Here is a 15,036-nt window from a genome sequence, read left to right as displayed (position 1 = left end):
AGGTTACATCTAAAACACTGAGATTTCCACAGGAAGATTGTTGTTGACATCTATGAATTTCCTTTCTTTTTTTGTGGAAAGAGAGGGGGAGACAGGGCAGAATTAGAGGAAGAAGAAGAGAGAATAAAGCATGGAAGTCCATGTGTCCAAACACTGCAGGGATGTGGAAGAAAGGACAGTGAAAGACTATCTTTACTATGCAGACTATAGCTTGCAAATAGAACCCTGTTGAATTTATTTCTGAAATATAAGGCAAAATCCTACTAGGTACCTAGCAGGATATATATTCCTACCCAAGGTCTTATTTATAGCACATATTTTGAATCAGGAAATAAATGCAAAAAAGATAGCGGGGGTAGTGGGATAGATACATACCTTGAAATGGATGCAAACATGTGAATTCTTGAAAAAACACTGAAGTAATAAGTATTTAGCTTAATCTCAGCTCTTTCTCTCAGTCACTAGTGTAGAAGGCTGGAAGTCTAGATTTAAAGATGGCAAAGCTCTATCCATATTTCCAGTTGCTATTTCTAACATAAGATCTTTTTAAAACAGTATTTTAAATGTAGAAAATATTTTTAACCTACATCAGACATCTTCCCTTCCCTTCCTTTCTCCTTCCCCTTTCCTTTCCCCTTCCTCTTCCCTTCCTCTTCCCCTTCCCCTTCCTCTTCCCCTTTCTCTTTCCTATTATATTTATTTAAGTATATCAAGTGCCAGTAGGTCTGAAAGCATTTCTAATGTATCCTAATTCTGACTCACCATGTATTTATTTATGGCCTTTATCAGTAGCAGATGAGCAATTGTACACAAATTGTATGGTGATCACGTGCATGGGTAATTATCCTCTAGAGGCTGGGAAGGGAATATCAAAAAGCTTCTCATCTAAAACAGAATTAGAAAACAGGTTTATAGTGGTACACCAAGACAAAGTTGTAAACATACTTTGGTTTAAATATATACCTGCAATACTATCTTAATTAATTTTGAATCTTAGAGTTCACCATTTTAATTTAACAATCAAATGCATACATAGAGAATTTTTTTACACAGAAAATATATACTATTATTTCTATATTTCATTAGTATAGGATCCATATTTCAGTTGGAAAAACTCTCAGAAACTGAGCAATCAGCCTCTCTGGGTATGGTTTAGCAATGTACTAGCTTGTATGTATGAGGTCTTATTATAGAGATGTCAGTTTTAGTTTGAAACATACATATTTTTATTTATACATTAGTGCTTATAGTGATCAATGACCATGTGTGCAGTATATTAGAATTTGGTTTTGATCAGTGGAAAGCAATTATTCATAAAACTCAAAACAGAAGGCAAAGTTGTGAAAGAAAGGAGAAGAGTTATGTCTTTCTTACAGGGAAGGTAATTTTAATATAGACGAGATTGGTCCAAATCCTGCAGTTTGGATTGATAGATTATCTAGCAGAACTATCATTTCAATAATCTCAATGACAGTGCAGCAGTGGATACTTGGTACAATATTATAAATTAAATTTACTGCAAATGTCATTGCAGAGAATATGGAAAGAGATCCGTCATTTGTATTTGTATAAGTTAGAATAAGGAAAAAATTAAGATTCTTTGATAAAACATAACAAAAATTATCTAGATGATGTAGCTATGCTACCAGTTGTCTTAAAGATTTCTTTTATGTTGCTCATTAGGATACTTGAATTGCACCAATGTAAATTTGGTGACAGAGGAATGATGTTCTCTTAAACAGAAATATATTCCTTATGAAATTGATTTACAGGATTTTAAAATAACCAATGCCCACATTTCAGAAACACTTTTTCAAAAAGTACAAGCTGCTTCTGCCTAATTGCAGTCTATTTATGGAACTGTGAAAGCTAAACTGTGAATTGGTGAATAAGTATTCATCTCCATATAAGGTCATATAGTGATGTGACAGTGACACTGGCAACCTAGATACCTCTGCAATACAGAGGACTATGAAACAACAATAAGTGTTCTTTCTGTTTGGTTTTTATGTAGCCCAGTTTTATTGCTTTCTTTGCCATCACAAGGTCATATATAATGCAATCCAAAAGCTTTTGGATTAAACAGAAGAGTTTAATTTGCAGGCACCTGAAAAATCAGTTGCAACTTACTATAGCTATATTTTCTTCAGATTTAATATTCACAAGTTGAGATGAACTTTCTTACCCAAGGGAAGTTATAGGGACTTATCTTTGAAAACAGAAATGAACCATTAGTCTTAAAATGCAATTAATGAAAAAAAGCTTAGGAGTTGGATTTTTAGTGTTGCGTTCTTAGTTGTTTATTTTAAAACATATACTGGAATAAAATAAATGAAGATAAAAATAAACTATATTTCAGTTTAACCCTCAAAATGCCATATATTTATCTGAAAAAAAATTACATACATATTTTTAGATTAATTCAGTCAGAAAGATGGAAAATACAGATATCCAATTAATATCAATTGTCTTTTTAAAAATTATTATTGAAATGAAAGAGGGAATTGTTCTAACCAATGTCCACTGGAAAATATATCTCTAAAGAAAGGATACTAGGTGGCACCCTAGAGATTTGGGCTCTAATTTCAGTCTGCTACTGGCTTTGAAACTATAAGCAAACCATATTGCATCATTGTGCATAAATTTCTCCATCTAAATAATGACAGCTTCCATAAAGTGTTTTGTAAGCATATGTTTCCATAATGTGTAGATGAATGCTATTAAAGGCACAGGTATTATTTTTAATAGCAGTACTTTATTAAATTATTAAATAATACTCAACATTTAAATTACTAAGAAATTAATTGTATTGACCTGCTTAATTTCTTTATCAGTTGTACCATCATCATAAACACTTACGTAGCCGAACTTATGTAATCCTATCTCTTCTAAAGCAAACAAAACAAAAAAAAAACCACAAAAAAATAGCCCCTGCTTCTGTATATTTCCATATTGCTTCTTTTCATTCCCATTCATTCCTACTTCCTTCCCCGTGTTGTCAGCAAGTCAGGGAGGGTGATCCTACATGGCTCTGGTGAGATCACATCTGGAATGCTGGGTCTAGCTCTGGGTTCCTCAGTACATAAGAGACATGGGCATACTAGAGAGAGTTCAACAAAGGACCACAAAGGTGATCAAGGGATTGGAGCATCTCTCAGAGAAAAGACTGAGAGAGCTGCAACTGTTTAGCCTGGAAAAGAGAGTAATCAGGATCTCATCAAATGGGTATAAATACCTGAAAGGAGGGTGTAAAGGTGTTAAGGTCAGGCTCTTTTCAGTGGTGCCCCATAAGTGGACTAGAGGCAATGGGCAAAACCTGAAAGGCATAAAATTCCAACTGAAGATCAGGAAAAAATTTTTTTTAACATGAGAGGGTGACTGAGCACTGGCGCAGGTGGCTCAGAGAGGTTGTGGAGTCTCCATCCTTGAAGATATCCAAAAGACATCTGAACATGATCTTTGGTAATGTGTTCCAGGTGGCCCTGTTTGAGCAGGGGCATTGGACAAGACACACCTCCAGAGTTCTCTTCCAACATCAAGCATTCTGTATTTCTGTGATTTCACATTCATGTTTCAGTAATTTTCCATTCAGCAACTGCAACATCAACTTTACTTCCCTGGGCTGTTCCCTCTAACCAAAAGCACACTTTTCCCCAGTTATTTCATATTCTACAAATTTGATTACACCAGTACAACAATGACACTTTCTAAAGGGACAGTACTTTGTGCTGTCTTTAATTCATCAAGAAAAACTGGATCAAAAGAGTTTTGCTTAATTGTAGAAAATGTCTACTTTTACAATGCAGATTGAAAGCTGTCCTGGGTTCAGCAGTAGCAGTCATTTTTTCTCCTTCTTAGTAGCTGGTGCAGTGCTGTGTTTTTGACTTTTGGCCTGGGAACAGCACTGATAACACCAATGGTTTTAGTTGCTGCTCAGTAATATTCACTCTGACCAAGGACTTTCTGAGTGATCAAGGGGTGGACTTAACAATGGACACTATTGCCCAGGTTATTCATGAGTGTGAAACGTGCTACAATTAAACAAGTTAAACGGTTAAAGCCTCTTTGATATGGAGTACGATGGCTGAAGTATAAATATGGGGAGGCCTGGCAGATTGATTATATTACACTCCCACCAGCCTGCCAAGGCAAGCACCATGTGGAGGAAACCACTGGATGGCTGGAAACATACACTGTGCCCCACATCACTACCCGGAACACTATCCTGGGCCTTGAGAAACAGATTTTGTGGTGACATGGCACCCCAGGGAGAACTGAGTCAGACAATGGGACTCATTTCCAGAACAGCCTTATAGACAGTTGAGCCAAAGAGCATGGCATTGAGTGGGTATATCACATCCTCTACTATGCACCAGCCTCTGGGAAAATTGAACTGTACAATGGGCTGTTAAAAACTACTCTGAGAGCAATGATTGGTGGGACTTTCAAACATTAGGATACACATTTACCTAAAGCCACCTAGTTGGTCAACACCAGAGGATCTGCTAAGAGGGGTGGCCCAGCCCAGTCAGAGGACAAAGTTCCTGTGGTGCACATAAGGAATTTGCTGGGAAAAACAGTCTGGGTTATTTCTGCTTCAGGTAAAGGTAAACCCACTCATGGGATTGCTTTTGCTCAGGGACCCAGTTATACTTGGTGGGTAATGTGGGAAGATGGGGAAGTCCGATGTGTACCTCAAGGGGATTTGATTTTAGGGGAAAACAGCCAATGATCTCAATTGCATGCTGTTGCCTATTATGTAGCACTTTTATAGCCCACCAACTAGATGTCTTCAGGTCACTAGTGACTGGCCCTGACTTCCCTCTGACCATCATCCCAACAGAGAATGAACTTTGATAGAACCAGACAAGTTCTGGGTATCATCAGCAGGCAACAATCCAACACTACACACAGCCTCTGCTGCTCTGAAAGACTGTTACAAGAGAGGGAGACAGACATCATGGACCGAATGGACTCGGCAGCTTTACAGGGATTGCTCCATGCACTAAGGAATGATCTCTCTCTCTCTTTCTGTGTATGTATATATATGCATATACATATATGATATAAGAGTGATGGTCTACTGAAAATGTGGGATCTGAGCATGACATGAATGGTATGGAATAAGGAGTGGATACTGACGTGGGTTCAGCAGTAGCAGTCATTTTTTTTCCTTCTCAGTAGCTGGTGCAGTGCTGTGTTTTTGACTTCTAGCCTGGGAACAGCACTGATAACACTGGCGTTTTTAGTTGCTGCTCAGTAATATTTACTCTGACCAAGGACTTTCTGAGTCTCATTCTCTGCCAGGGAGGAGGGGAAGCCAGGAGGAAGCAGAGACAGTACACCGGACCCAAAATAACCAAAAAAGTATTCCATAACAGAGCACACATGCCCACTATATAAACTGGGGGTAGTTACCCGGAAGGGTTAGATTTCTGCTCGGTCGGGCTGTGTATCCATCGGTAGGTGGTAAGCAGTTGTATTTTGTTCCCTTGTTATTTCCCTTACCATTATTATTATTGGTGGTAGCAGTAGTGATTTGTGTTATACCTTAGTTCCTGGACTGTTCTTATCTCAACTCGTGGGAGTTGCTTTCTTTTGATTCTCTTCCCCATCCCTCTGGGAGCAGGGGGAGGGAATTGGGGGAGTGAAAGAGAGTCTTCATGGCTGACTGTGTTTAAACCAAGAAAAATGCATATATTGTAATTAAGCTGTTGTGGGAAATAACATATCCATTATGTAAAATAGTCTAAAGGAAACGTAAAATTTGAAATTAATCTTCTTCTGCTGTAACCTCCCAAATAGTTAAGAAAGTCATATTTCATGCGACAATGGAAACAACAAGGTACTACTGGGTTGTTGAGAGAATCAGGCATTTTGATTTTTTTTTTTTCTAGCTACATCCTATGTTCTGCTCTACCTTGTGTTTCCACCTTTTCTCTTAGAGTTGTCCCTTTCTGGTGGACAAGGAGTTGAGAAGACTTCCTGTCTTACCAATGAGTGCATAGTCTTAGTTCCATTTGGCCAGAAAATTGAAACTAATGTGTCAAAATGGGAGAGAAAATCTGTCTGGACCATAAGGATATGGAAGAAGGTAGTCAAGATGCCTTGCAATGATTGTCCTGTTTGAGACAGAGGTCATTATTTACCATTGAGAATATGCAGATAATTACTTCTGTATCAGATTTTTTTCACCATATTTCTTTGGAAGCTTTCTTTAATACAAAGAGTTTTGAAAATATATTTGACAATTATTTTGATTTCTAACACAGTTAGTATTTGCAGAATAGCAATAAAAACAATCTATGAATAATCAGCCTTGCTATCCTTCAGTAAATTTGCCACCAGGAAAAAAAGAAAAAGGTAAAAAATCCCATATGTCACTAGGAAGAATATTTTCCTTGAAACATATGAGATTTTAAGATTATTGAGTGTGTATTACTGAACGATTATGTCATAGCTTAGCTGCTTATATGTCCAAAGCAATATTCAAACCCATACCAAAATCTGTAACCCTTCCGCATGCACAGAGTAGAGCTCAAGAGACTACTGCCATAAAAGGAGTTTTTTTAGAAACTCTTATTTATGACTATGTGCAAATGTTTACATTTCTTATAGTTATTAGAGCAAAAAGTGGCTATGTTGATTATAGCAAGAATTTGCTTTGTAAAAAAAATTTTTAAACACATTTCACTACGATGCATCAAAACATAAAATGACCATGATTTATTGCAAAAAGCAATTTCCAGCTGAGACAAAGTTGTTGGAGCTCCTACTGGCTCAGCTGGAGGGAAGTAGTTTTCTTGGAGGATGTTGTAGAGTAACTAAGTACAGATTCTAAGTGTCCTACTTTTAGTTACAACCACAATAATATGCAGAACGTATGTGCATACTAAATCCAATCACAAGTGGAGATATGGCTAATGAGTTACATTTCCTGTGGTATCAACCTCCATATGGCAGGTACAATATTTATCACACCATATGCTTGTTACTACGGACAAGAGTACATTCTGTAAACATGATTATGGCACCTTTTTATTGATTCAATGAGTGGTATTCAAACAGAAACTGTTTCAAGCTTCTGCCAAGATGGAATAGCTGGAAGGAAGTCAGTAAGTATTACCAGAAGTTTCCCCAGCAGGAATGATTTTTCCAATGAGACCTCAGTATCAAAATCCTGAATGACTTGTCAGTGCTAAAATACATCACATGATTTCACAAAAGTGAATATTGTTTTGTTTTTTTTACCTGAAGATTTTATTTTTAGATTAAAGTTTCTCTGTTGTGCATGCTATCCTCAGTGACATTTCTATTTTCCTATCTGCCACTGAAAAAGTTTGCTTGACAGTGAATAGATTTGAAGGGTTTTTTTGAAAGTATTTAAACTAAACATAATCTTCTTGCTTGTCACCTTTTAAAAAAGTAATTCTGCACATAGACTTATGACAAACTCTAGGAATTCCTCTGCAACTTTTATTATGGGCTTATTGTACACAGGACTTGAAAGAAATTAAAACAAAAATGCTGGAGTTGTATGTTAACATTACTAGCAAATTATTTTTTAAAGTTTGTTTTTTGGTATTTTTGCTTGTACTTTTGGTATAGATATTTTGTTGCTGCTTAAAAATCAAAATCATTGACAAAGAAACATTTATGTCTTATTAAACAGTCTGTAGTCAGTCAGTTATAAGAACATACAACAGTTGTGGTGGAAAAGATCAAAGGTTGTCTAGCCCAGCATTCTACCTTAGGACAACAGTGGATACTTAAGGAAAACTATAAAGAAAAGAGATAGCATAGAGTGGTAATTTGTCCAAATGCCCTCCTTGTCTCTAACAATAAGTGGTTTTGGGATAACTGAGCAAGACATAATGAGACTTCTTTTTCCATATTTTAAATTATTCTCTATATAGTTATTACAGTTACCTTTCTTATTTTATTTTATTTTTTAATCTATATTCACTGTAAGCATAAAGTAATTTTTTATTTAAGCACGGTACAGAAAAGGTCCTTAAACTGCAAAATTTTCATGGAGTTTTAGACAGCCTTGTATCCTTCGTGGTTACCAGTTGTTTTTTTCCAGAAGAGCATGGATCTGTCACATTTACTATGTCATATCCATAATTCCTATGCAGATATTTCACATATCCTAGGGCTTCTAAGACAGTAGTGGTCACATGTGTTTATACATATGAATCAAGTTCTTATCTGCAACATATTACCTGCAGCACAGCACAGAGGATATTTCCCATTACCTACTCTCTAAGGTTCTATTAAAATTAACAGAGATCTAATAAATGCTGTCAAAGGTGCTGAAAGCATAGTTCAGTGAATTGTACCATAGACATCTACAGATAGTTCAGCTGCACAGCTTTATAACTCATTGACTTGTTGACTAGGTCTCTATTAACCATAACTGAAGCATTGGTACCTGACCTGCATGGAAGCATTTTTGTGAATGTGTCATATGAAACTGAATCCCACTTTTGATGGGTGTTCAGTTACCTAGACACAAGGTCCTAGTGCCATTAGAAACAACAAAGTTCTCCAAGATATCTGCATGGGGCACTCACATGAGTCACCCGACCTGAAGAAGGCTGTGCCCTTGTGCAACAAATCTTGAACTTGCCTGGTATAGCAAGCAAATATTGCCCATGAGTTTTGTACTGCCAAGGTTAGGAGACATGTCACAAATACATGGAAACAACTTGACCTACTGCCTTTATGCTCTCTACCCTAACTGCAAGACAATCTGATCTACTGTTTTTTTCCAAAATGTTGTTACTAACATAAATATAGTTAAAAATATAATCTATTATTACTTAAATACTAAGGTAGTGCTGCTTTTGTAGCAGTATTCAGATCATACCTAAATACCTGCAAAAATATTATGCAGTATAGATTATATAACTAAAAAACATTTCTCTCATGTTAAAAAGTGCTGAAAAGACCTTTAATTTTCCCATAATGTTTAAAAAACACTAGGTTTTTTTTATTTACAAAAAAGACTAAGATCTGTCTGCAGAGGTCATTACGAATCTATAAGTTTATAATCAAGAAAAAATGGTATAAGGAAACCTTGAAAATTGAATTCAGCTTTTAAAAATAAACCAAATTATTTTCATTAGGGATCTTAAAAACCTAAAAATTAATTATTGGAAAAACAATAACTATTATAAAACAATGTAATACATATTTTAAAGGAAGATGAAATTTTAGAAAAATTAATCATTATAAGTAAAAAAAGATTTTTCCAAACAAGTGTAAAAGTTTGCTTATTTTTAAAAATAAGTCATGTGTATATATATATATGTACATGGGTGTAACATTTTCTTTCTTTGCTTATCTAACAGTTCCTCTCAAAGGTCTCATACAAAAACATTGAATATTGACTTCAAGAAACATATCTCTATTTTTCATGCCTTGAATATGCAGAGAAGCAAAATGGTATTCTTGCTGTCAAAACACAACCAATCAAAAAATCCTCCAATACACCACACCCCCTGTAAATATTCAAACTTAAATGCTTGAAGAATGTTGCAATTATTCATATATATACGTAATCCACAAAGTATCAACATTATCACAGAATCATAGAATAGCATTATTTGACATAAATTGTCCTTCAATTTTATCTTCAGTCTTTAAGTGAAAATTTGGCAACAGAATTCTTTCAATTGTTAATTTGTAATGATTTTTTATTATTCTTATCCTAAATTTTTTTCACAGAAGGTAGCTCTGGAAGCAAGTTACTGTGTGAAAGTAATGAAGTTATTTACCTTGGCAAGGATTACAGTAAGGCTTTGTTTGTCATTCTGGGAATGGGGTTGGGAGGGTGTTGTTGAGTATTTCTGATTTTTAAATCAAAATAAACAAAACCAGAAGCACCATTTTAAAAAACTAATTAATCCACATTTCTGAAAAAGATTTTCTGAGTACTTACATTAGGTATTAGGTATAATAACAGGCCCTACTGACACACATATCTAGGACGTGGGACTTGTTCCACATGGTCTCAATCCTACCTTCTGTAAATTTGTTCTAGTTGCTAGAGGGTAGGTCACATGGTAATGCCATGCTGCAAGGTACTTCAGAAGCACCTATATGAAAATGGTTTTGAATTTCACTGTTACCTTTGGCAAATTAGGAGGTTGCTATTTACCTTCAGCCTTCTGAAAAAACAGCCATCTGATCAGGTAGGCTTATTCAGCAGGAAATGGAGAAGAGAATCTTCACATTCCAGTCACTAAAGGTGGAATAAATCACCTTGGAGATGTCTGTATTATCTCATCCTTTGGAGATAGCATTGAAATAAGTAACTAGATACCTAACACACATCTAGTGAAAGTAAGCTGACTGGAAGCCTTTCCCAAATGACTTAAGAAAATAGCTATGTGGTGTATTCAGAAGAAGGATGGTATTTAAGCTGAAAAAGAAATAAGAATATAAAGTCAAGAAAGGTAAAGGAAAATGGAATGAAAGGAATTAAGTATCAAGCAAGATGGAAAAATTAGGGCATGAATTAGGGTCTAAAATGTGATAGTAAACTGAAAAAAAAACGAAACCCAAAGTCTATAAAGCTTTTAATGGAAAAAGATCATAGAAGGTTAATCTAAAAACCCAGAGGTGTTTGGAAAATCTAAGAAAATATAAATCAAAGTATGAAGAGAGAGCTTAAGCTGGGAAATAGGAAAAGGTATAAGGGTCGACTTGTTTTTGTTTCATGTTCATGTTGAAATTTTACATTATTTTTTTCAATCAGATTTAACCTGCTGGGTTTGACTTTGAGCTTGAAAAAGGCATGAAAAAAATATGTTATTTTGTGTGTGCTGTTTCAGAAACTAGTACATAAGCAGGTGAAAAAAATCCAACAAACCAAGCAAAAAAAAAATTAGGAGAATGTTTTTAGTCGGCAAACAATGAATTAAATGTCCAATATAACTTTTTAACCCATTTAATTGAATCAAATGGTAGGTAATAGAATCAGTCTAGGGAAGTTGCCAACTTTCCTATTATGTGCTACATTAACTAGGCATATGGAGAAAGTTAACAATGAAGTGGTAAATTTCACTGCTTTTGTTGGTCTAAGCCTGACCTTTAACTTCACTGTTTTGGTTTTAATAAAATACATTATCAAAAAGAAGCGTGACATCTTCTTATAGAAAAATATTTTTTCTACATAAAGGCAAATTAAAGAGCAGGTGGTGGATTTAGAAGAACCTGTTTCAGCTATCATTCCATACCACTGAAAGAAATATTCTCACTCTTGGTTAGTGACTATCACAGACAGCAAAACCCAAGATTAAGTGAATGACTCCTCCTAGAATTTGCAATTACTATTCAGCAAAGGATTTCATTACAGTGCATCTCAGGTGTGATGAAGTCCTGTGAGAGGCAAAAACTGAACACATTTTAAATCTGATTATATGAGAATATTTGAAAACTATATATAGCTCAATTTTCATCTAGTTGATGAATGTAGGAAGGTAAATTCATCCTTACAAAACAAAATCTTTTTTTTACAGTATATTTGAAATACTGTAAAAAAATACTGAAAAACAGAGCACACAAAATAACACAAATGCACCTGAAATGGGAGAGGTGTGGATTTGATAGAAAAACCACTTGGTGGATGAGGAATTGGCTGGATAGTCGTACTCAAAGAGTTGAAGTCAACAGCTCGGTGTCCAAGTGGGGAATAGCGATGAGTCAGTATTGGGACCGGTGCTGTTCAACATCTTTGTTAGTGACATGGACAATGGGATTGAGTGCACCCTCAGTAAGTCTACGGATGACACCAAGCTGTGTTTGATGGTTGATACATGGAAGGGATGCCACATACAAGTACCCTGACAAGCTTGAGGGGCAGGCTAGTGCAAACATCCGGAAGTTCAATAAGACCAAGTGCAAGGTCCTGCACATGAGCCAGGGCAATTCCAAACACAAGTACAGGCTGGGAAATTAATGGATTGAGGGCAGCCTTGAGGAAAAAGACTTGGGAGTGTTGCTTAACAAGAAGTTCAACATGAGCTGGCAGCGTGCTCTTGCAGCTGAGAAAGAGAGCCATGTCCCGAGCTGCATCAAAAGAAGTGTGTCCAGCTGGCTAAAAGAGACGATTCTCCCCCTCTATTTGGCTCTTGTGACACCCCACCTGGAGTGTTGTATTCAGCTCTGGAGTCCCTAGTGCAAGAGGGACATAGAACAGCTCAAGTGAGTCCAGAGGAGGACACAAAGATGATCAGAGGGCTGAAGCAGGTGTAGGTAGATTAGATGTTAGGATAGTGAAGGTGATGAGGCACTGGAAGAGGTTGCCCAGAGAAGCTGTGGATGCCCCATCATTTGGAACTGTTCAAGGCCAGGTTGGATGGGGCTTCGAGCAATCTGGTCTAGTGGAAGGGGACTTCCAACCAGGAGGGTTGGAACTGAATGATCTTTAAGTCCATTTTCAACCCAAACCATTATGTGATTCAATGATTTTTCCAACCATGGTATCTGAAAATATGATCAGCAAAGAAGATCCAAAATTTTGTGGGCGTACGAGGCATCTCTACCTGTCACCAATTGCAAACATAAGATCATAAACAATGTCTTGACACTTGGAGTTCTAGGAAAGAATAGTAATTTATGTGAATAATGTGGATGGCATTCTGCCTATGCTGCTGATCCTGATCAGGATGTCAGCAGTCTGCCTATCCAGCTGATAATGGTCAAGGGGAAGTGTGTAAGCAGGAAGGGTGTCAGGGTTTTAAAGAGAAGTATATGTTTTTAATTATATATATCGGTTTGTATTGAAGATGAGTTACAAATCAAAAATTTCTTACTCCAGGGTATGTCAAAATGCAGAATAATAAAGTCACAAAATCCTTTATAATGCATAAATCTCAGGTGGCTATTTGGTCCACAAACCAGATTTATGAAATATCTCATGACCTGAAGAAACAGAGACACAATGGCATTTTCAAAAACACCCAGGTGTCTAACTCTCCTTGATTTAATTGATGGTGAAGGACAGTAATTAAATGGTGAAACAACAGTGATGATAGAATTTTATTCAGGCTCTCTTACATAATTTTCATAATTTTCCCTGGACAACAGGGAACAAGCTAGTACTTGAAAGAATGAATGTTTTAGTTAATTTTATTATGTTACTAAATGTAACGTTGCTTAGCTACCACAGAGGTAAGTACCTCAGAAAATCCTGCTTCAGGGAGCTTAATCTTTTTTTTTTGTCTTTTGAAGCAACAAATGTGCTGAGCAGCACAAACCTTATTCTATTATCACATTTTAGCAATCAGCTTTCACTACATTCCAATTTTTATTTCAGATTTTCATATTTTCTGTGATTTCTAGTTACAGTACTCATACAGACCATTTGTTTACCTGGGTCACTGATTCAGAGAGGTATCTTCTCCTGGTGTCTCTCTGAAGCACATGACTCAGGAGAGAGCATATATTTTACAGATGGAGTGGTCTGCCCGTATTAAAAAAGTACAGGAGAGTGTTTGAACTGCAGACCCTAGATCACAAGCAAATCCCACATCTCATTCATAGACTCTACCACAAATGAGCAATTGGGCGTGCTCCTTAAAGTGACAGCAAGCATGACATGAGCAAATGCAGGATGAATACATTATCATGGCATCTTGGAGAGAAGACTGTAATTATGTGTATTAGTGCTTGAAAATTGTAGGGAAATGGCCTTCATGAACTAAGAGGTTCCCTCCATACGTAGCTTTCCTTGTCAAGATTCCTCTACTGTGAAAACCAAGGAAAGTATGTGGCTCAACAAGTTTCTTCATTGCTCAGTAATTTGTTCCTACCTGCATCATGACTGCTGGTCAGTCACTTTGCAGTGAAAATGAAGTGAAGCATTTGAAAAAACAAAAAGAAGACTGACTTGAAGGATATGGCTTTGTCATTTTAAAGAAAATATGAACATACATCCTGATGTTAATATACGAATTTTACACTGATTTGGTAGCTATCTTTGTCTATTTTAAAATTTCTAGCCAAAGTACATGTAAACACACCCTGCTCCCCCCCAAAATATAATCAAAAAACCCCAAAAAATTCCAAAACCCCACCAACCTTGTTAAACTTTAAAATCTTAACAGTTTACTGCAGACAAGAAATATACTGTATTTTCCAAAAGGGAAGCCTACCTTCAGCAGTTCTAATAACACATGATTCTCTTTGATAGGACACTTTGTGGTCAGTGTTACCTAAGATCACAAGGTTACTGCAATACCTCATTATGCTGTGGTAGAGTAGAAATCCCCATGAGTTTCTGTACACAGTTTCTTCATGGTAACTCTGTTAGATTTACACACACTAGTCCAGGCTACCTCTTTGGATTTCCAAAAAGCAGAGCACTGTTTTTATCATCACCCTCAGCTTAATGAAAGTATAACACCTCTATTCCCCTCCATAGCTGTCCAGCTCTTCAGAATTTCTATTATTATAATCTACAAGTTATGATAATGTTGGACTAGGTACTCAGTTTATCTCTCACTTTTTAATGGAAGAATTTTACCTAATTAAGTCAAAGCTATCAGATCATTGGCAAAAAATAGATGGATGAAAATTCTGAAGTAATATTGGGAGTGTTCAAAAACTGACAACAAATGTCCTTTTGTATTGTACCAGATTCTTATGGTGAGGAAAATAGTCAAATGTACATAATTCAAAGTCTGCATGAAATCAACCAGGGCTTGCAAGCTCATCTAGAAAAGGCAAATAGAGCCTATCATGTCCAACCTGGGCAAAGCTATTAAGAATTTTCCAGAGGAAAATATTATGTGTTGATACCAAACACAAGCTACTGAAAGAAATAGAAACAGATTTCTTGGATTTTATTTTTTTCGTAGTTTTTTTTCTAGTCTAGTTGGCTATCTATTGCCTTATGTTTTATTTTCAGGTTAATTTCATCTTTAATGATTTCTTTTCAAGCCTTTCGTAGAAAATCTATTTACTGAGTGTTAAGTAACACCTACTTCAATTGTTCTGCTGGATGAAGGCTGATTTTGCTTCTCT

Source organism: Melopsittacus undulatus, chromosome 1, assembly GCF_012275295.1.
Source record: "Melopsittacus undulatus isolate bMelUnd1 chromosome 1, bMelUnd1.mat.Z, whole genome shotgun sequence".
NCBI classification, from domain to species: Eukaryota; Metazoa; Chordata; class Aves; order Psittaciformes; family Psittaculidae; genus Melopsittacus; species Melopsittacus undulatus.
This window is presented reverse-complemented; position numbering follows the sequence as displayed.